We start from the raw sequence: 24,300 nt of genomic DNA, 5'->3' as shown, positions 1-24,300 counted from the left end.
CTTCTAGTCTGTGCACTAATTCTGGAGTCCACACGATTGGTTTGTCAAGCCTACACCTTCCTTGACTGTCTGCTAGCTTCACGATCCACTCATACAGCTCAGAAGGAAAGGATGCAAAGAAAATTTCATGGATTTCCGTATACAAGTAGCGCTCCAACCACTATTCCTTAGTCACTTGCAGATTTCTGTTTTCCTGCGTCGCAAACTCGCGAATCTTCTTATCCAACCACTCTTCAATTTCTTTCTTTGTTGGATTCCAGTGGCACGACATCAGACACCCCTTATGAAGATCCCAGTCCCAGCAACATAACCATTTATTGGCTTGTATGGGCTTGACCCAGGTTCAGAGGTGATTTAGCTAAGCAAATCCCGGTACTATTGGCCCTTTCAGCAACAGTCCGCAGAGCGTGGACTGAGGTCCCACCCGAACTAGTATGGGAGGGTGTTAGAACTAGGTTTCTGCACCCTAGGATGTCTGATGAGCTTTTGGAGGTCCACGGTTTGACCCTGCGCGCTCATCGTTATGCGCACCTGTTAGTCCCTCGCAACCTGTGATGCTTCTTCCACGCAGCCCTACTCGGGCCGCAACCCATATTATACCCAAGTTCCTTGCTTTTTAATCTTTTATTACCCGATTACTCAACTTATTTGTGTAAGACTAGTGATAATTAACAACATATATCAGTGCACGCGAAAAAAAAACAGTGTAAAGGTAAAGAAGGTAATACACAAGCAGATACACAGAAATAGGAATCAACTTCTCTTTATTATTCTTTGATCAAGATTATAGACTCGACACTGCCCTACGCACTCAGCTGCAGACTCTACTAGGCCTCTGCGCACTCAGTTGCAGAGCCTCTTCCTACTACTACAACCCAATACACTTAGACTCTTACTCTATGCTCGAACCATGCATATTCATCTATCCTTTTCTATTCCTTTTTTTACAACTTAGAGCCTTGCTCTATTTATACAATCCCATGGTCTGCGGACCATGGGTAGGACGACATGACATTAAATTACTTTACAATACTTAGGGGGAACAACCCTATGACTCAACCTATACTTTGCACTCTGCACTTGTAATTCGCGGAGTCTTACAATACATTTGACGAAAACTTGGGCTTTGAGCCCCAAAACATGCTGTGGGGGGATTCCATGCCCAACAAGCTTCCGCTACTTCCCCTGAAGTAGCATCCTCCTTCCTCCAGTTACCAGCTAAAGGAGTCTCCATGTGTTTGCAGCTCTACATACATAATCACGTGAGTATCTCGTTGGCATACTTGCCCTAAGACACAAACAACTCCCCATTTCCCTACCATACCTCCATGCCAAGAAAGTAATGCATGAGCCCCATGTCCTTCATCTCAAACTCTCTTGCAAGGTCCTCCTTGCAAGACTTGATCAACTGATCATCACCTGTCAGTATGAGATCATCAACATAAATTACAATGATCAACAGTTTACCTTCCACCACTATGTGGTACAGGTTCGCATCCGCTTCACTCTTCATGAAGCCCAACCCGGTGAAGTAGCTATCTATCCTGGTGTACCAAGCACGAGGTGCTTGCTTCAGCCCATACAACACTCTCTTGAGCTGACACACATGCGACTCACGGTCAAAGGTTTCAAAACCTTCAGGCTTCTCTATGTACACCTCTTCCTCAATCATGCCATTAAGGAAGGTTGTCTTCACATCCATATGATATACCTTTCAACCCATATGTGTTGATAGTGCCAATATAGATCTGATCGACGAGTACCTTGCAACAGGAGAAAAGATCTCATCATAGTCAATCCCCTCTACCTGTGAAAAGTCACGAGCCATAAATCTAGTCTTATGCTTCTCCACACTACCATTTGCAGCTTGCTTTACCTTGTAAATCCAACGGGAGCTCACCACTGACTTATCCTCCTGTCTCGAGACCACAACCAAAAATTGTTACGAAGTATGGAGTCATACTCCTCCACCATGGGATCAACCCAAACCAGCTGCTACATTGCTTCCTTAAAGGAAGATGGCTCTTTCACAACACATTCGCCCATAAGAGCCATGTATCTAGTGTACCTCTTAGGGGACCTCCTCTTCCTACGCTGATAAGTAGGTGCTCCCACATTTTCCTGTGCATCATCCAAAAATCTGATAGCCTCTCTGATGTGCTTTCTTCCCTCTCTAGAAGACTGCCTGAGTGGAAGTATCCACTCCCAGATCCTCTGCATGTGGCTGATCCACATCAATATGAGGCTCCTCAACCTTAGGAGCTAAAAGCTCCTCATTTGCATGTAGCTCAAGCTCCCTCTCAAGGTAAACTCGCATGGCCTTCTCCTCATCGAATCTAACATACCTACGAACCAGTGTCATCTTGCTGGTCGGCAAGTACACCCGATAGTTTTGAGGTGCATCAATGTGCCCAACAAATATCTCCAACTTTGATGTCGGCTTAAGCTTCTTCCATGCATCTTTAGTCACATGGAAATATACCATTGACCCAAAATCCTGAAGTGACCAACATCTGGCCTCTTACTGGAATAAGCCTCCTCTAGTGTCTTCATCTCAAGTGTTCGATGTGGGCTACGGTTTTGAACATAAACCGTTGTGTTGCATGCCTCAACCCACAAGTGGTAGGCCCCGATCATGCAACATCTCCCTCGCTGCCCCTACTATGTTTTTTTTCTTCCTCTCGACCACCCCATTCTATTGAGGGTTATGGGGTGTTTTCAACTCCCGTTTAATCCCTTCTACTACACAAAAGTTCTTAAACTCATTTGAGACAAACTCACCAACGTTATCACTTTGTAGAGCTTTAACCTTCTTGCTAGAATCTTTCTCTACCATTGCTTTAAACTCACAAAATTTTGTGAAAGTTTGATCGCTTTTTCCGCATGAAAAATATCCACCATTTACAAGAATATTCATCAACAAATATAACATAATACATGTGTTTGGCCATGGATGTTGTTGAGAATGGTCCACACACATCTGAATGGACTCGCTCTAGAATAGCCTCTACTCGACTGTCTCTGTCGTAAAAGGAATACTTGGTGTATTTTCCCAAAGTACACTCCTTGCATGTATCAACTTGGTCAAGCGTACCTTTGGGAAGACTAGTAGAGATCTGCTGCAATATCTTCAAAGCCCCATGATGCAAGTGGCTCAATCACCTATGCCACAACTTGCCAACGTCTCAAATTTGCACCCTTTCTACTTTTGTGATCAAAGCAACACACTCATCTACCTCCAACTTATGGAGAATCTTCTCTCAAATCCCTATCTTATTTACTTGACCCATGGCTATGTGTCGAAGGAACGCCTTTCCTTTCGAGAAGATCACATCATAGCCTCTATCCTCAAGCATGTAAACGGATACTAAGTTCTTCTTCAACCCGGGCAGATACATAACATTCTTCAAGGTGAGTGGAGCCCCATGCTCCCTCTAAAAAAGTAATCTTGCCCAATCCAGTAACACTATACTTCCCGTCGTCACCCATCTCGATATGCATCCATAGATCTTTCTCCTCCAGGTCACTGAATAACTCTTTGTCGCCAGTCATGTGGAATGAAGCTCCATTGTCTAAGTACCATACACTTCCCATGATTGATGACACCATGCATGTAATGAGGGAAAATTCCAATTCGAATTGAGAGGCCAAAGCCTCACCCACCGCTCCTCTGGAGGACTTCTTCTTGGACTTCTTGAGTGGAAAATTTGTAGCAAAATGGTCCAGCTCATGATAATGAAAGAACTTAAATTTCGTCATGTATTTCTTATTACCTCTATGATAAGAATCTGATTTGGAATGGGAAGCTTTCCCTTTCCTCTTCTTCACCTTAATTTCTAAGGCACAAATATATTCATCATCAATATTCGATGAAGATCCATCCCTAGTGTTCCTCCTGATCTCCTCCTGCATCAAATGCGACCACAGTCGTTCCAAATCTGGCAGCTTCTCCCGACCATTGATAGAGTCCTAATAACTATGCCAACTCTTTGGGAGTCCTAAAAGAGCAAGACTCGCCATGTCATCCTCAGGAACCGTGATTCCAACACTTCTAAGTTCATCAGGAAACTAAGTGAACTTGGTCAAGTATTTTGGAACCGTCTCGCCTTTCTCCATTTTGATTTTGTGAAGTTTGTCCTTCAGTGCCAATTTCCTTTTGTCACTGTTGTTCTGATACAAGTCCGTCAATGTTTTCCACATAGCATACAAAGTTTCTTTGCAATGGAGACTCGAGATAATGTGGTCTCGAACTCCCTCAAGGATTATCCACCTCAACTTCGCCACACACTTCTTCCATTTGGCCAAATTCTATGCATCTGATGTTGCTGGCTTAGGAATTTCTCGATCAACAAATTCCTTCAAGCCATTATCCTCTAACGTAGCCTCCATTCTGTCCCTCCAGGCTATAAAATTCGAGCTTCCTTCCAAGGCATACTTGAGACGCAAACTATAGAATGCCATTTTCCGATCCTAAAGTATGTATTCTAAATTTGAATTTCACCTATAACCCAAAACTCAAAACTTCGAAATATCCTCTAGTATATTGTTTTCAGCTCTGATACCATGTATAAAATCCCAGAGATTCACAAGCTCATGCAATTTACTAAAGCACAGGACAAGAATCTACTTCTACTTTCAACCAGCGGAAGCCAATAGATTGATGAAAACAATATGAACAAGAAGAAGACAAATTAATGGCACATAACACAAGATGTATATGGGGAAAACCACAATTCAAAACCCCACTATCTGTATTGCATATATCAGAAATATGAGTGAAGTTACAAAGCTTGTTCTCACTAGAACAATTCCGCACAAGTATGCTCAAATCTCTCAGCTCACAAGCTAGCTCAAGCCAAATCCTTAGCCTATTCAGCAGTTCTCCAAGCCCCTAATCTCTTTCATAATTCCTACGATGAATAGCCCATATTTAAAGGGAATTCATGCTTTGATATTTACACTCCAGTAAATAATACCATTGCTAGTACATTTCCCCTGCACTCTAGTCTCAACTAGGTCTTTCTCAGAATCGACATGCATGAGTTTCTCAAGAGGGAACCTTAAGTTAACTGGAGTAGCACTACTGGATGCATTAGTGCACCAACTCACTGTTAGTCCTCTATTAGTTCCAAAAACAATTTAGAACTAATTTAACTGAACTTAACTCAGTAAACTGAGTGATCTAATTTCTAACTCAATGTAAACTCATATTGTACCCCTAAAACTTAGGGAGAACATATACATGACTACAGAAAGACTTCCAACTCGAAATTCCTAAGCTAATTAAGTTAATTGAACTTAATTAATTATACACAAGTTGCTGTGAGAATAGAATTCAATTTTAATTCTTAGTTTAATTCAAGGACAAATTAAACTAGAATTTCTTGTTGCCATTTCTCAACAATGAATACATATGATTGCTCAAGCCTGACCACAACCTGTAAGTGTATAATCTATCTCTCTGCCTGATTGACTTATTCTAGTCAACACTTAGCCAATTTTCAAGCCCTTCAATCTCCTATTTCCTTGCATTATTCCTTGAGGAAATTAGCCCCTATTATTTAGGAAATTCACTCAATTGGATTGCGCAATTCCTCTAGGCTTATCCTCTAACTGCATGCACCACCTGTACACTTCGAAATATCCTACAATTGATAGTACACTGTCTTAGAATCTCCATCTCAGCTAGGTAACTCGAATTATCTTCATGCATTAGTTATTTTGGGTTGATTGATTAGTTAATTGGTTGATCATTGAGTTTGGTTGAAGTTACACTTCCATAACTTGACCTTCCACTACTTCCTCCAATAGTTAGAGCTAGTTTAACTTACCATAACTCAATTTAACTAAAATATATTGCTACAAATTATAAATCAATCATATTGAGCTGAACTCAAGCTTCCCCAACTCAAATTAACTAAGTTAACTAGGTGATAAGTGTCATGTCACCTCAGTTAACTACCTTCGAGATTTCCGTTGAAATGGAATTTTGATTTTTCTCTAGTTCGACCAAGGCAAAGTCAAACTAATATTTTATTATTTCATTTTCAACACTCCCTCTAAGCAAGAAAGGGATTATAAGCTACCCCTATCCTGCCCCTGTGGAACTCAAACTTCCCTCTTGACAAGGCCTTTTTCAAAATGTTAGCATCTTGTTCCTCTGTCAGAATGTACTGCAACAACATTATCTGCCTCTGCACACGATCCCATAAAGGGTGATACCGGATATCTATATGCTTGAATCGATCATGAAAAATAGGATTTTCAAAGAGCTTGACACAACTATGATTATCACAGTAGATCATAGTTGGATCCATCATCTGACCAAACAATCCGACAAGTATCTTTCTCATCCATATCACCTCACATGTAGCTTGACTTGCAACCATGTGTTCTGCTTATGTCGAGCTAAGTGCCATATATATTTGCTTCTTGTTGTACCAAGAAACCGTTGTGGACCCAACACTTAAAATTCCACCTGATGTACACTTTCGGTTTGATGGACTCCCTTCCCAATTTGCATCTGTGAAGCCACATAACTTCACTCCCTCTGTCTGTTTGTACTATATTCCAAACTGAGTCATGCCTCTGAGGTACCATAGAACATGCTTAGTTTCCCTCCAAAATAGTTTGGTTGGTCTAATCATAGCTTGGCTTAGTTGGTTGACTACATAGCACATATCTTGTCGTGTGTTCACAATATACATTAGTGAACTCACCAACTGTTGATAAACAATAGCATCCACTTCCTCACCTGAAGTGGCATCCTCTTTTCTCCAATTGGTCGCTAGTGGTGTTTCCATGGGTTTGTAAATGTCCATGAAGAATCTCTAAAGTATCTCGTTGGCATACTTTCCCTGAGAGACAAACAGTTCCCCATCTCCTTTCCATACTTCTAATATGAGGAAGTAGTGTATGAGACTATTATAGATCCATTTGGGCACATCACTCCCATCATCTAGATCATTGTTTTAGGACTCATAAAACCCTAATTTCAGTTGCTGCATGCCCTGAACAAGTCACCCTTTTGAATGCCTCCTTCCCAGACAGTTTCATGACTTGAAGACATCCTGAAATGACCTCTAAAGGGACTAGCGTAGGTAGGCCCATGTAAGGGTGCGCTGCAGAGCAGTTGAGTCCATGTCAGGGTGATTTGCAGAGCACTTAGGCCCTCTTTCACCTGCGCTGGGCGAGATTGAGTGAAATTCACATAGGTTTTGGGGAATATTCTTATTTCTTGGAGTTATCTAGAAGTTTCCCTCACTTATCAACTCCTATGAGCTCGCAAATGGATGAGGAATGAGTTAAGATGCATCCTATCCTCTCATCCCTTCCTCCATGGAACTAATTCTAAGTATGGAAGGCCATTCAATACCCCCATTTATGACATAACCTCCTTCATCCTCCTATGAATTGAACACTCATCTAAATGATCAGGGGCTGGACTATGTTGAATTGTAAGGAGATAATGTTGCTATGAGAATTGGCTTTGAGACAACTATTGTTATGCTACAAGTTTATCATGTTTTTGAGGTGATGTGGATGGGATCCAAGCTAGAGGAATGACTTTGTCAGACACGATGGTTGTAATTCTTTCTTCTTTTCAATAAAGCATTTGAACCTTTTTTCGCATATGTTTGTATTGATATATGATGCTTATATGTGTGTGAATGTATCTGATTCCATTTACTTGTATTCAATAGATCTTTTGCTTTGATCGGTTTTTTGTCTTCTTTTTGTGTTTATAGGTACTTCTCAAGCGTGTTAAGTACGAGAAGGAGCGACAGGATCGATACAAGGGAGACAAGAGGAAAGCGGAACTACAAGTAGGTCTTCTCATCTTCTTTGTCTTATATATTTCTTATAGGAAAAGGCTAAAGTGCTTTAAACTATTGTTCTAGATATCACTACTTATCTAGGGAATTAGTATTTATCCGTAGATACCAAATTCTCCAAAACAAATTGGTGACTCCATTGGGGAAGATCATCCTTCCTAATAGCTTATCCACCTCCTAGGACACTCTTTCAGACCCTACTTGTGTTCATTGATTATATTTCAACTCTTTTGCATTGAATTTTGGTCAAAATTGTGTCAAACTGCCTTTTGAAATGGCTCACTGTCACCAACGCAGGCTTGTGAGGGACACAGTGTGCTATAGAGCACCCTTGGCTTAGGGACAATGCTCTGAAGCACACTGTCTCCCATTTAGGGCTGCACTGATCCTCCTAGGGTCAATTTCCCACCTTTGGATAGTGTTTTTGCCAATTTTTCTCTGTTTGTTTGCTCGTTGAATGATCAATGAATGTCATGTCTCAGAAAATAGGTTTCTATATCCTTTTCTAGCCCTACTTTGACTTGGTTGATTAATGTTTCTTAGATGTTTTCTTTGTCATTATCGATCCATAATCAAAGTTAGATTATAGTCGATTAATATTTGTTCGAAAGAAAGTGTCGTAAAAGTCTTATTTTCCTTCGAAACAGAACTGTCGTAAAGTCTTCATTCTTGTTAAAGATTGATTGATTGTATGTGCATTAGTTTCCTCTTTGTTCATATTCACATTAAGGAAATCGAAAAGAAATACATGCATGTTGCATTGAAAGAGTTTGTGTGTGCTCATAGGAATAGTTTAGGGAAATTGCATTAGATTGTGCTCTTTGCTCTTTAATCGAAAGAAATCTGATTTCTCTATCCCTAGTAGCTAGGATTTTCATTGTTAAATTGAAAGGAAAGAATGCTTATCATGATAGTTGCATTCTTAGGAATTTTAGAATACATCACGTGATGAACTTGAAAGGCAAATTCCTAAGCAAGATCAACTTAAAATTAACATCAATTTACCTAATGGAGCATTGTCATTAACGAAAAACATTTAGTGGTTCTAAGCTAGAGATGTGTTTCGACGTCGTAAAACAAAGCAGTTGTCAATAACTTGTATGCAATACATCTCGAGTGTGATACCTCATTCCACGTACGTGAGTATATCATAGCTTGTCCACATACCTTCGGGTATATAGGGTGGTGTTACAATACATAAAGTATATGGGAATGCTCTCACTGTGCGGATTTGCATTAGACAACGCTTATACAGATTTTGCCTCCACGTACTTTCGGGTATATATGGGAGGACAACACTAGGTTGTTATCCATCCTTAGGTAACCGAGTCGGCCTTGTACACTGTGATACACCGAACACATCATTCGGGGAGATTGCATGTCCGTACTTATTGGTTCGCTAGGAGGTATTCTGCAGTTCACAGTTGCTTGGTAAACCTTTTGCCTAGCTTACCCTTTTTGTTTATTTCTTTTTTGTAATAAAATTAATCAGCAATCGTGGAGGAACATCAACCCTTACCCCCATTGTTCGTGGAGAACAACGAGTAAATCACCTTTGCCGCCCGAAGCTACACCTATTCGGTCAAAGCGGTCTCGCTTAACTGAGTCAAGTACATCAAGAATTCCTTGTTCTTCATCTGAATTACCAGAATCATCCATTTCGATAAGTACTGAGATTCCAGTGACTCCAACTATTTCTAGTACATCCGTTTCCGAAGAAGAAGTTTCATAATTACCTGAGAACATTATCACTGATATTAGTGAAACAGTAACCAAAGTTGTTCAACAACAAGTTGATCCACAACTTGAAGTTGCTCAACAAGAAATTACTTCTGAACTTGAATCAGTTCAACCTGAAGTTAATCCAGAACCTATCATAGTTCAATCAGAAGTTACTTCTGAACCTGAAGTTGTTTAGGAACCTCTCTCTAAAACTATTGTTCTTTTACCGGAACAACTGGACTTTGAATTTGAACATTCAGAAGTTGTTAACCCTCAGACATCAGTAACTACTGAAACTTCCACTTTACCAACACCAGAAGTCTATTACGGACCAGATGGTGAAGTTCCTCCACCTAGTTTAATTATTGTTGAGGAAGAATTAGAAGAAGATACTACACCTGGAACCCCATTCCATTTTGGAACCGGGCTTTATCTTCATCCTTATAGTCCTCATTTTACTGCTCCTTTTGATCTCGCTTCTTTTCAAGTACCTGTCGATTCTTTAGGACATATATTGGGTCAGTTAACTATCGCTGAACAACCGTCAACATCCTAGACTGTATCATTTGATGCAGTTGCGATAGAATCTTCTGTCGCAACCTCTTCGATGTTTTATTCTACACCTGAGTCACACCTATATGGTGAATCGTCTGTCCTGGTTGGTTACCAAACTTTATCTAAAACCCACTTAGGGGTTGCTTCTACACCATGGTCATCACCCATGTCCTCAACCAGAATTTTACCTAGTTCTTCATTAATGGGAATTCAACAGTTTGATCTTGCATATCAATATCAAACTGGGCAATCTAGTCAACAACGACCTATATATCCATTACATACTGGATTACCGCCATATGGAGAGCAATATGCTTATTCACCTTATTCTCCATATCCTGGAGGACCATCATATGGTAGTATCCTGCAGTATTCAAGTCGGCTTGGAATTCGAGTCTATCAATGGCAACCAACAATACCAATTCAACCAAGGCTTGTGTATCCAACACAACCAATGGAAACTGTGTCAGCTATTCCTACTACACCTGTTGTTACCAGTATACCGCAGCCACAAGTTCAAACAGTTGTATCTCAACCTGTACAAATTGGTCCTTCTACCTCACAACCACAAGTTTCGGGTCAAGAGGTCCAAGTTTCTCAAGCTATTATACAACAACTGCCTAGGTCTGGAGTCCAACAACCTCAAGTTAGTATACCCTTATCCAGAGTGACTCAGTCTTACACTGGTATAGTTTATTCACAACCTGGTCAACCTTTCATTGTTGGGAAAAAACAACTGTTAAATCAACAACAGTTGTACCAACAACAACAATAATTGATTCAACAACTATGGCAACCCCAATATCAACAACCTCAATTCCAGCAATTCCAACCCTGATTTGGACCTGCCCAACAGGCTCAACCTAGGTTTGGACAATGTCAAGCTTACCAAGGTCCTGGTCAACAAGGATTTGTTGGTTATGGACAATCGCAAATTCAACCTGGTTATCAACAACCACCTTATGCCAAATTTGTTCAACAACCACCTTATCAGGGTTACCAAATGCAGATGCCCTATGTTGGTATGAAAAGACCTATTGCTCAGGAAATTCCATCATATCCTAGGTATGCTCAACCTGACTTGAATCGACAGTTGCCGTTTGTAGCAACTCTTGAATTACCAGATTTAAACCAGCTCACTAATGATCCAATCTTATATGAACCTTGGTGGCCGGTAATTCCACATAAGTTACCTTTTGACATTCCGAAATTCAATGGAAATCCTGGAGAAGACCCATCAAATCATGTCATGGCCTTTCATTTGTGGTGTTCATCAAAATCCTTAAATTATGACTTAGTTAGACTCTGTCTTTTCCAAAGAACGCTTACTGGTCTGACTGTGAAGTGGTACATTGAGTTACCATGAGCTTCTTTTGACAACCTTACGACTTTAGCCACCACATTTCTGACCCACTTCTAGTTACCTATCAAATACAAGACCGGAACGGAACTCTTATCCAACCTTAAACAGACTACTACTACTCATATATCAGATCATATTCATGAGTGGTAGTGTCGTCGTCGAATGGTTAAGACATATGTTCCTGATCAGCTTTTGGCTGAGTGGTTCATAAAATCCTTGTTGCCATCAATCACCAAGGATGTGGCGAAAGGTGGAGTTGTCACAGAAGAGCAAGTAATTGCTCGTGCCCAATATTTGGATTTGATTTATACACAATCTGGCATGCTCTACGACAAGATTCCCAATGCACCCTGACCAACTTTCACTGTTCCTCCTCCTCCACAATCAAGTAAGGACTCTCATGTCGGTGACGGTGTGATCAGTTCTTCGAGCACACAAATAGTAGGTATACCATCTGGTCAAACACTTATCATTCCCAATCAAACTACCAATGCATCAGAAAACACTCTTGCTTCCGAAGTCAATGTTGTGTCATCTGACAAAGGCAAGAATCAAAAGCAACCAGGAGGCAAGAAGAAGGGGAAAAATAAGAAGAAACAAGATAATCCCCCTCAAGAGAAATCATCTAATTCCTCTACTTCGGTAAGGAAACCTCGTTATCCATGTCTAATCTGTAATGACAAGCATTTTACAGGAGATTTTCTACACTGCTCAGAAGTCTCTAAGCTTCTAAAGACTTCTAACACATCTACAGTGTTGACTGATCCATTTCCAAACCTGGAGACACATTTGGTTGTGACAAACCATGCTTCCACATCCCAAGTACTTATGTTATCCATTACAAAGCCTCAAAACGAAGTTTTGGTGTTAACGAGAAATAAAGATTATGGAAATCCACCATCGTCGTTGAACAATCAGGCCACTGATCAACCTAATCCTTCAACTTCGACTTCATCTGAATATATTCCACCACCTATTTCCCCAGAATTGACAATAAAACCACCAAAGGGAGTTGTTCATAAATCGACATTTAACCCTCAAGCTCGAGCAGCTCAGAACTATAACATAGTAAAAGATCTTACTCAATCACCTTCTGCTATGTCGACACTCGAGGTGTTACAAAATTGTCCCTCCCAGAAGTAGGCTTTACTGTCAACAATTGGTGGAATAGACCCTACGGATTCCAATCTTGTGGTTTTTAACCATGCGGGATATACACCACAGTTACTGGCACAATTAGCTTTCGTAATTCAAGTAAAGGCTCTCAATAAGAATGTTCATCGAACTATTCTTGATGAGGGGGCATCTACTTGCATTATGTCAATGAGCTGCTGGAAAACACTTGGTTCACCGTTGTTGTCATGATCACCAACCACGTTAAAAGCTTTCGACGAATGAACATATACGCCTTGTGGGATTTTGAGTAACTTGCAAATTGAACTAGGGGGAAAAATAGTTACTGTTTAAGTTGAGGTAGTTGACGAACCCCTCGACTACAACATTTTACTGGGAAGGCCATGGGTATATGCTATGGCTGCTTTGGTTTCCACTTACTTTCATACGATTGCATTCCCTCATAAGGGTGGAATCATAGTTATCAATCAGCTTGCCTTCTTTGCATCTAGTTCTCAGGCTACAAGAAGAATTCTGTTGTTACATAGACCCCCGCTGTCACTTCAAAGTGTTGGTGTAGGTCTCTTTAAAGATTCTTCCCTAATGGGTACTTTTATGCTACCGTCACCGTCTGATTAGGTGGAAGTGGCAAGAGTAGAGACTTGCAACATGATTTCCTCCACCTCATCTGATTTAAGGAGCATTACCAAAAATTCTGACGTTGATAGTAATACTGAAGTTATGCCGCTAAGCCCCATTGAAGTTGCATAGCAATCAATTTTTCTGGCTTGTGCGGCAAACCCAAATCCACTTTCACCAATTGTATGGGTAGACCATTCATTAGAATATGGTACTTCTTCGGATCCTTTTTCATGTATATTTTCTATGGAAGAAGGAATCGTCCAATCAATGATGATAGGAGAAGAACCATGGGAAAATTATCATCATCGTTCCCATCTTCTAGATGACATCAAATATTATTCAAATGAACTTAACCACCCTTCAATTGTTGATTTCCTTTCGAATTTTGTTTTTATAGACACAATAGATTTCGAGCGAAACTTGTCAAATATTGAAGAAATGATTTCTATTAATATTTCGACCAAACCTAATGTTGTATAAAACATTCATGTCGGCAAATCTTGTTCTCCAGCAGAACTTGATAGTTATCGTACTCTCTCTCGTGAATTTCGAGATATATTTGCATGGTCATACAAGGAGATTCCAGACATTGACTCTAGTATTGTTCAACATGAAATCAAAATGTATCCTGATGTCAAACCAGTACGACAGCGGCTTTGACCTGTTCATCCAAAGAAAGCCGCTACCATTAAAGCAGAAGTTGAAAAGCTTTTGCGTGTTGGTTTCATTTACCATATACCTCTTACTGACTAGGTTTCCAACGTTGTTCCTATCATGAAGAAACAAGGGAAAATCTGAGTGTGTGTTGATTATAGGGATGAAAATCAGGCATGTCCAAAGGACAATTATACTACTTTTATCGATCAGATTATTGATGAATGTGCAGATGCGAAATATTTTTGTTTATGGATGGTTTCTTTTGTTACAATCAAATCAATATGTCCCTACAGGACCAATTTAAAACATCTTTTATTTGTCCATGGGGCACATTTGCATACAGGAAACTCCCTTTCGGTTTGAAGAATGCAGGGTCGCATTTCAGAGGGCAATGAACTATGTCTTCCATGACATCAAGCACATTATTCAACCTTACCTTAACGATTTACCTTCTCATTCACGAAAGTGGACTGATCAGCCGCAACATCTGAGAGCTATATTTTTACGGTGCCGACACTATAAGATACGACTCAATCCGCACAAATGTGTGTTTTGTGTTGGTTCTGGTCAATTTCTTGGATTTGTAGTGTCTAAAGATGGAATTCGACTTGATCCATTAAAGGTTCAGGCAATTCTTGATTTGCCTCCACCTTCAAATATTTTACAGTTACAGAGACTCCAAGGGAAGGCTAACTTTCTAAGGAGGTTCATTCCCAAGTACGATGAAATGGCTAAAGGTTTTTCACGTCTTTTGAAAAAGGGGATACCCTTCCATTGGGATCAGGTTGCGCAAGCTTCCTTTGATGCTCTTAAAGATACCTTGATTAGAGCGTCATTAATGTATTCTTCGAATTATCAAAATGACTATTACCTGTATCTCGCCGCTGTAGATACAACCATTGGCATGGTTTTAGTCCAAGAGGAAAATGGGATTGAACATCCGATATCTTATTTGAGCCGTAATCTCAATGATACAGAAAGTAAGTGTTCTTATGTCAAGAAACTAGCTTTGGCAATTGTGCAAGTTGTTCAGAGATTTCAACACTACATCCTGCTCTGGAAGACCACTGTCATTTCGGATTGCAACCCTATGACATACATTTTGTCACGTCAATTGCTGGGGGGAAAATACTCAAAATGGATAGTCATTTTGCAGGTGTTTGATATGGAATTCATCAAATCCAAATCAAAGAAATCTCTCGTTTTCGCTAAGCTACTTTGTGACCTTCCCTCGACCTCCATTGACTCAACATATAAACCATCGATTTTGGATGAGTCTCTATTTTTGATATCGTCATCTGACTTGTGGTATGGAGATACACTTATCTATCTCCAGACCCAAACTTTCTGGCTTGATACCTCTCGCTTGCAACAGTGACGTATCTGATACCAAGCCAAAGATTATCTAATCATTGGAGACACGCTTTACCGTCATGGTATTGATACAATTTTATGGAGATGCCTCACACATGAGGAAGCTGTGAAAGCATTGAATGATTTCCATTCAGGTGCTTGTGGTGGACACTTATCTGGATATGCTACCACACAAAGAATTCTCCATGCCGGTTACTTCTGGCCAACTATATTCAAAGATTGTATTATTGCTATCAGAAGTTGTCACACATGCCAGATCTATGACTGCAAAACTAGATTACCACCTGCACCATTGCATCTAGTCATTGTTGTTGGACCATTCGCCAAATGGGGCATTGACTTCATGACATGTAACCCAACCTCGGTCGGGGGGATGGGTATATTATAGTCGTTGTTGACTATTTTACCAAATGAGCGGAGGCGATGCCAACATTAAACAACAATGGTGAAACGACTGCTATTTTATTTTTTAACCATGTGGTTGCCCGATTTGGTGTACCACAAGCCATAGTTACAGATCATGGGTCGCATTTTCACAATCACATGATGGCTAAGTTGACTGCTAAGTTAGGATTGTCACATGATAGTTCTACCCCTTATTACCTGCAAGCGAATGGACAAGTTGAGGCTATCAACAAAGTCCTAAAGCGAATGTTGCAAAGAATGATAGGGGTTCATAAATGAAATTGGCATTTAATCCTGTACTCTGCCTTGTGGGCATATCGAACCTCGGTGAGAAATGCAACTGGATTCACACCCTTTCAGTTGGTGTATGGTTTGGAAGCAATCTTACTGATACAATGTGAAATTTCATCTCTCAAACTTGCAATTGACCTGTTACCCGACACTTCTGAAGAAGAAGCATGTTTCTTGGAACTAATCCATCTGGATGAAACCCATCGTAATGCTGCATTGGCTAACAAATTGAATAAGAAATGAATCAAGGCGCAATATGATAAAAATGTCAAGCCTCGTATCTTCTCGAAAGGAGACTTGGTCTTGCTTTACGATCAGGAAGCTGATAAACTTGGAGCAGGGAAATTTGAACCAATGTGGATGGGTCCTTATATTGTCAAGCGTGTTCTGGCAAAAGGTGCCTACGAGTTAGTAGATTATGATGGGATTCCATTGTCGCATCCTTGAAACGGGTTGTACCCAAAACGTTACTATGCTTAATTGAGTGTAGTAAAATTCACTGTATATATGCTTTCATTGCATGTGTGTGTGTCAATGTGTGTCTTTTAGAGTTTGTATCTGGTTAGTAATCCGCTTTGTATTTGGTGCAGATGTCGGAATATTTCGAAGCATTTGTTGGTTACGCCGATGGTGCTAGTCGTAGTACGCGGAACCTATCTTCTCCAGCATGGGCTATTTTTGCTCCAAGTGGCGAGTTAGTGAGTTTTCAAGGGATTTTTATCGGTCGGTCAACGAACAACATTGCGCAATAACGCCCTCCAGCTGTCCAGCAAGGAGCATTAAACGCTCTGTACGAGACACTGGAGGGTGTTAATCTTCCCTATATAGCACTGGAGGTAGCGTTAGAGCTAAAGGACACAGTGAAAACCATCATGCAAGGATTCCTTAAGTGTTTTTGGCCCATTTTAACTATTTTAGGGTTATTTTGTGCAGGTTTCAGGCTGAAATGACTCACCGATGGAGAGAACGGGCCCATGATAACAAGGAATTGCTGATGCGAAATGATCCAACATGCATACTTGCATTGTGCCGCTGCGATTTACTGAAGTATGCAAAGTTGGAGCTGATGAAAGGGCATGAGGATTTACTGAGATCGATTATCCAGCGTTGGGATGAACATGAGCAAGTGTTCAGGATTAGAGATTAGGTGCTAGCCATCGACCGTGATGACATATTTTTTGACTGGTTTATCGTGCCGTGGGGCACAGGCAAACCTCACCAGTGGTAGGCCAGATCCATGATCTACCTCAGAGCTGGTGCAATCCTACTACATCCCTGAGAGTGGACTAGTCAACAACAGAGTCCCCATAGAGAGGATAAGATCCCAGTCTATGAGGGTAGTTTTATGATTGATTGTGCGATTGGTGAGGTCAAAGAGTCCCCACATTGTGACAAAGGCCCAACTGTTGCTTGTAGTTGACTGTGTCCAGCCACAGATGTTAAACTGGTGTGATGCAGTGCTTCGCCAGTTGAAGGCAGAAGTAACAGCATGCAAGACTCATACCCAACACAGTTTTGGGTACGGTACTATCATAGTCTCATTCTTCCTTGAGAGGGTACCTATTATGCGCCCAAGGATGAGCTTAGGTCCCCTTGATTTGAGGGAGCCAAGCTAGGGTCGCTGGTCATCACTTGATCCTCGCACAAGAGGAGGACCAATCCAGCATTTCTTTGATGAAGATTTCTTCCAGTGGCTTCGTAGCCAAATCGTGATTATTGATGACTATGCCTATGAGGGAATGGACTTTACCGGCGACCTCGACTTGATGCTACCGCCCGGGACCAACTAGGGTCCTCAAGGTGAGAATAATTTATGACAGTACTTTAACTATTTTTTAGCTTTTGAATGTTTATGTAATGTTTTTATAGGCGAACATTAAACTTTTATGCTTAACACAGATTTGGTGCCAGTACAATCTGTAGGCGAACCTCGCCATATGCGACGAGGAGGCCAACTACTTGCTGGAGGGGGCGATGCCGACAGTCTCCGCAAGGTTTTGAGGAACCTGGAGGGTTTGACCATGGGTGTCCCCCCCCTTCCTATGAGGGAGATTCCCACTTATATGCAGTGGCACACAGTTGGTGTACCTAAGCATTTTCTTATTCCTCTTCGGACGGTAGCTAGAGCGGTTTTAGCATTTTTGGAGCAATAGGCTCTTTTTAGCAGGTGTTTTGGCGTAGCCACATGAGTGTTTGTAGCTGGGCTTTTATAGCCATTTTGTACTTAAAACATCCAAGTTTTGGAATATTTTGATGTAAAAGACTGGATGACGATCTATATATATATAGACATTTTTGGTATTTTGGTGGTGTAAATGTGTTTTTAAATGTTTTTTGTAACAAATTTTTAACTCAGTAAATGTTTTACTTTTCATGCATGCTTCTATAAAGAATGAGACAAATGCCAATCTAATACATAGTTAGCTAATGAATCAACAACTGTATTTAATTCTCGAGGAACATGTTCATATGTGATTATTTCAAATCAATGTTCTAGGAGTCGCACCCTTAGATAATGACGTAACAAGGTTGGATTACGAATGTGATAATGGTTAGTCAATTGCATAATGACTAGCTGGGAGTCTAACCTGACCACCAGATTGGAGATGTCCCTTGACGACGCTTCTGTGAGAAGTGAAATGACGGACATGTACTCGGCAATATTGTTGGTGGCGGTACCAAGAAATACCCCCCCAAAGCAAAATAGTTCTGACTCGGGTGTGTAAATGACCCAAGCAGCTGATGCAATGTGCTGTGTGTGACGACTGGCACCATCCACGTATCCTACGTATGCTAAAGGTAATGACGACATCTGCATTGCGAGAAGAATGCATGAGACAAGTACTCCACTAAATAACAAAACAATCCAATCACACCAAAAAGGGAAGAAAAACTTATGAATACATAAAATTACAAAGCACATGCCCAGTGCAATACTAGGCATAATACCTTTTCAGATAGAGCCCATATCTGGGCTCCTTGAGCGGGACTCCTTCCCGGTCCTGCAGTTCATATGCCCCCGTGGGGAGGACTTTCGTTACGACATAGGGACCTAGCCTTTTGGGTTGAAGCGTGCATGCCTCCAAGAGGTCATCTTTTGGATGATAGAGCAACACAAGGTTGCCCTCTTGGTAAGGAGAAAACTTAAGCTCTTTTGAAAATAGGGATTGTACCTGGCGCTTGTGAGCCTCGAGTGCCAAGTCGGAATCTCGATGTGTTTTATCCATCTGTTTAAGGTATAGTAAGCATTCTTCTTTGGCTGTAGTGCCAGGCATGGGTTCAACGACTATTTCTAGGGAAGGGATCTGACACTCAACGAGTTTTTCTTCGTTGTAAAACTGGATCTCATGCACAATAGTAGACAGACTAATGTCAAGCATTTCCTCGTGAGACCCACTGAATACATAGTGGGATTCCTTAAATAGGTAGGTGGAACTCGTAATTTCCTCAGGATTGCAATCTGCTCTCATCTGGATGTTTTCCACGATGCCTGTCTTGACAGAAATATCGATGGGCAATGACCTGGAAGTGTTGCCCATGTTTCCTTCTGCATCCAAAGTTTGGATGGTCTTATATGGAGAGGAAACAATTTCTGGTATGTCAGGGGACAGGATTTGAAGAGGCATCATGTCCAAATCAGATATCGGAACATGATGGTGCCAATCCTCCCAATGTTGCTCTCCAAAACTCATGATTTCCTGAACAGCTTCATCCGTAGGAAGGAGTTGATTGAATGGATCTAAAGGAGTAGCAGTTATGGGAAGGGTGGAGGTACCGTCGGCAATAACCAACATGACCGGAGATGCGGATGTGGATTGAATGGCTTGGTAGGCCAATTCAGCTGGTGACAACGACATCTGGTCTCCGAATGTGTTAAGGTCGGAAGGAGTTGGTAGGATCCATGGATCGGTCAGTTCATGAGGAATAGATGAAAGCATGTTGACCGTCTGTGAAAAATTGGGTGGCTGAAGAGGAAAACATCCCATGAGGGAAGAAGCCTTCAGTAGACCAATACCTAAACTGAAATAGCAGTCAGTTCCACCTCGTACTAGGGGTACGGAGCCACTTGGTAATGATGAATAATCAGGGGTGCAGAAAGACAACTGATCTACTGTAATAACCTTTCCATTCAATGGAAATAGGATGATTCGAAATATGGTAGATACAATGGCTGTCATGGCATATGTCCAACTGTGACCCAGCAAGAGATTATAGTCAAGTTTCTTTTCTACGACTTCTATGTCCACCGTTACGATTTTCTCATACAAAGTGATGGGAAAAATGGCTAGGTATCCTTTTGGGATAAAGCTGTGGCCGCCAAAAGCTTTAAGGGAGTTCGACGGTGGGGATAGGGTTGGAGAATCCAAGGCGAGCCAACATGAAGGCAACATGACGCAAGTAGAAGCACCTTCGTCGATGACAATTCTGTGTATACCTTTACCTTTCGAAGTGATATGCACTTGGAATGCAAGCTGGTGAGAAAGGGTAGGTTTACACTTGTCCATGTTGAAAATAGCAAGCATGGAATCCATTGGGTCAATACCTCCAATAGCCGAAAGCAAAGCTTTCTATTGCATTGGGCATGTTTGTAATACTTCGAGCGCCGACATAGCCGACAGCGCTTGCGCCAAATCCTCTACAATGTTGTAGTGTTGGGCGGCACGTGCAGATGTATTGTGCGTTGTGTGTCGAAGTGCCCCTTTTGGGGGTCAAATTACAAGGTCCTCAACTAGCCTTTCGATATGCAAATCATTAGGCGGCAGTGGGTTTTGACCTAAGGATGGTTCTGCTACAGGAGCGACAGGAGCTCCATAAGATTTGGCTCTTGTGGTGAGTTCTACCATTTCAAATGTGTAAACGGTAGAAGATCCTTCACCAGCCGAAGGATGTTGCAAACCATCGTTGCCCCCTTGCGGGGGTTGCGGTTGGTTTGCAATAAGATTTTGCTGCTGTTGAGTGGGAAAAGGATTTCTAAGGACAGCGGGGGCCTTACCAAAATCCCTTTTGGCAAGGTATTCTGTGCATTCCTGAAGCCGCAGACAATGCCAAGTCATGTGGTCTTCAACACAGAGTTTGCATGGATATTTGGTGGTTTATCCTTTTCCTCGTCAGTAGGCGCAATGACCTTCTGTTTTAGCTTGGGCTGCTTTGGTGACTGCTCTTCAGAAGGAGCGGTCTTTTTCTTATTCTTCTTGTTCTTGCCTCAGATTTTTGTGTAGACTGCACAGATTTTATCGCAGTGGTAGGAAGAGCAGTCGTATTGGTAGAGGGGTCCACTGCCAGCTTGGTAATATGACCACTGAGTTGTTTTACAATGGCCCCGGAGGTTGCACCGATAATCCCGTCGACATGCACTCCTAGGTGCTGAGTGGCGGAAGCATTGGGGTTACCAGGAGCATTGGGGATGATGTCATAAAGAGTGCCAAACTGTGAATATATCAGATCTAAGTGCTGGGCACGACGTATGGATTGGTCTTCTGTGACCGCACCACCTAGAGTGACATCTCTAGCGATTTGCGGGAGTAAGGACTTGCAAAACCAGTCCGTTAAGAGAAAGTCTAGGATGGGAGCTTTGACTAACCTCTGCCTACATCTCCATTCATGATATGATCAGAGATGTGGGTGGCGGTATCCTGATGAAATGAAGTGAGGAGCTCTGTCCCAGTCTCATAGCGGATGGGTAGCTGGAAGTGCTTTAGGAATTCCATCGCTAAAGTGTCAAAGGTGTTTACTGACACGTGTGGTAACTCAATATACCATTTCGCTACGTTGCCAGTGAGGGTGCGGGGAAAAAGACATAACCGGACACTATCATCCACCATAGAGTTTGAAACACACCAGAGATGGTAGGTGGTGATATGGGTGCTCGGATCCTCCCCTTATTTTCCATTGAACTTTGGGATGTCCATTGGTATCTTATGTGGGATCGGCAACCATTGTAAGTTGTGATAGATGGGGTCGTTTGTCAGCTTGTATAAGTCAGGTATATCCAATGTTGCCAAGAAAGGCAGAGAGTTAGGTGCCCCTGACTCGGACCATGGTGATGACGGATGACTTGAGGAGCTTTGCGCTCCTCCCATCGTTTGGTTCCCCATAGTGTACATGGGTTGCATGGTGTAGCAATTGATTTGAGGTATGGTGTTGTAGAGTGGATTTCCATGAGGATTTTGATATTGGGGTATGAAATTGCCCCCAGTATAAGCAGTTCTCCCTTGAATCATTTGAATATGTGAGTAGGGTGCCCCCATGGACTGGTTGGGAACCCCTTGAGGATTCTCGTCCGACACAGAACTAACCATTTGTCCTTGATTGACAGAGGGAACGCTCATGTCAATTAGCGACTGACCATGCATACCTGAGAACGGAGGGGGAACTGTTACGTTCCCTACCGGCATGTGCATATTGGGAACCCCCCAGGTATATGAATATGGGGGTTTAAACTGTACATTGGTGGCCGACCATGTTAGTTGTAAATGGGAACCGCGCCCATAGTGTCGCATTGAGTTTTATAGGGAGCACTGTATGTGGCATTTGTTAAAGGTATGCAGTTTGGCACCATAGGGGTGGAACCTGGCATCTACTGGGTTCCACTCATAGAGGGTGTTATGTGAGTGGTTGTACCTGGGAAAAACGGGATAGCGAAATTCCACATTACCGGTGTTGTGATGATTGTCGTCTGGGGAAGTGGTGAAGGACCAAAAGTGTCCCTAAAGTTCCACAACCCATGAGTCGTCGACTAGATAGATGGAAATGTTCCAACTACCGAAGCAGGAAGTACAGGTACCACGAGAGCCAAGACAGGTTCCAACAGATTCATGAGCGGAGGGTTAAAGGGAGGAAGAAATCCTTCAGTAAAGAAATCCTCTGGCAAACTTGAATCATCGGTTGTCCAAACAGATCCCGTGTGAGATCTAGGAGACTGATCCCCCGAAGATGGGGAATCCGGTTCAGTGGAACTCGGCGAATCTTCCACAATGAGTGGAGGAAGTCCTAACAATCGTCTGGAGTGACGACAAGGGCCAGATGTAGCCACGGTGACCATTAATTTTTATCAATAAATTTTATCATGATATTCTTTAAAGTCTCAAATGATAGCACTCAGGTACCTAAAAAATATAAAAAATACACTAAATGGATCAATCAACAAACAGAGGGAAATTACCTCGTTTGATAAGCACCGATCACCAGAGATGAAACCCAGTATCTCAATGAATAACAGAGAAGGATGGCCAAATGTACGGTTACAGTTACTCTAGAGCTTTGCCCAAACCTCATATTGAGGGGCCAAGTACTCTCGTGAAGACGAGCACCCTCCCAAAAACTGAAGACAGAGTAGATCCGTCCGTGTTAGGTACCAGGACAGCCCGTCCCAGTCACCTTGTGTAAGTCCCTATAAGTTTGGCCACTAGAGATACCTCAGATCACAGACACCACTGTGGGGGACATAGTCGTAGACAGCACGCTGTGTGGGCAGGATACCTGAGTCCCCGACTCAATTCCGAAATCCTCGAAGGGACCCCCAATACATAGAATGCCTAAAGGATTTGTAAGAGAAGGCGGGCTACCTTCAATTACAGTCCGATGTTGTCTTGTATTTCACTCCGCTTTTACTGGAGTGGTCCCGATAGTATGAGTGCAGAAGGAATTTTTCGCTCGTTAATGACACTAGTTTTGGTTTTCGACCTTGGGCAGTTCACTCACATGCTTATCCCAAGATCCTAGCCTAGCTAATGTTGGTTTTCTCAAAAGAGTAACTGATTGATTTTAATGTAAATTTTATGTGTACTTGATTATTGTCTTCGGTAGGGGTGTTGACGTATGAAATATGGTGAGACTCTTGACTCAATAAATCATGTAAAAACAATGCTCTGATTTTTTTTTTCAATTTGATGCATACAAGTTGTATTCTACATATTCATATTTTTCACATATTCATAGTTTCGTCTGTGCATCTATAGTCTTTCAACACATTCATAACCAAAAGATTCTTTTCCAATATTTCCTAACAACTAATAAAAACCAAAATGAAGCAACTTACAACTATTTAAATAGAGGGATGAATGCAAACTATCAGTCTTTCTTTTAGAAAAATGTTTTTAAGAGAGAAAAACCAATTTTTTTTTCCTAAAAATAAATTTCTAGGACACCAATTTTGCTGACATAATACAGTTACAGATCTTATTTCAGACCATGAGAAGATTTTCCATCCCTTTTGGTCCACAGACACTACTAAAAATCAAGGCAATGGGAGACTACTGCTCTGTAACAGTGGCTACATAGAGTTAGTAGGCCCACTAACGCTCCTTGTACATAGGCACATTGCTTTATAAATCTCTGTGTAGC

The sequence above is a fragment of the Pinus tabuliformis genome, chromosome Q, assembly GCF_031772625.1.
Source record: "Pinus tabuliformis cultivar Carrire ecotype Pingquan chromosome Q, CPIR1, whole genome shotgun sequence".
Taxonomy (NCBI): domain Eukaryota; kingdom Viridiplantae; phylum Streptophyta; class Pinopsida; order Pinales; family Pinaceae; genus Pinus; species Pinus tabuliformis.
This window is presented reverse-complemented; position numbering follows the sequence as displayed.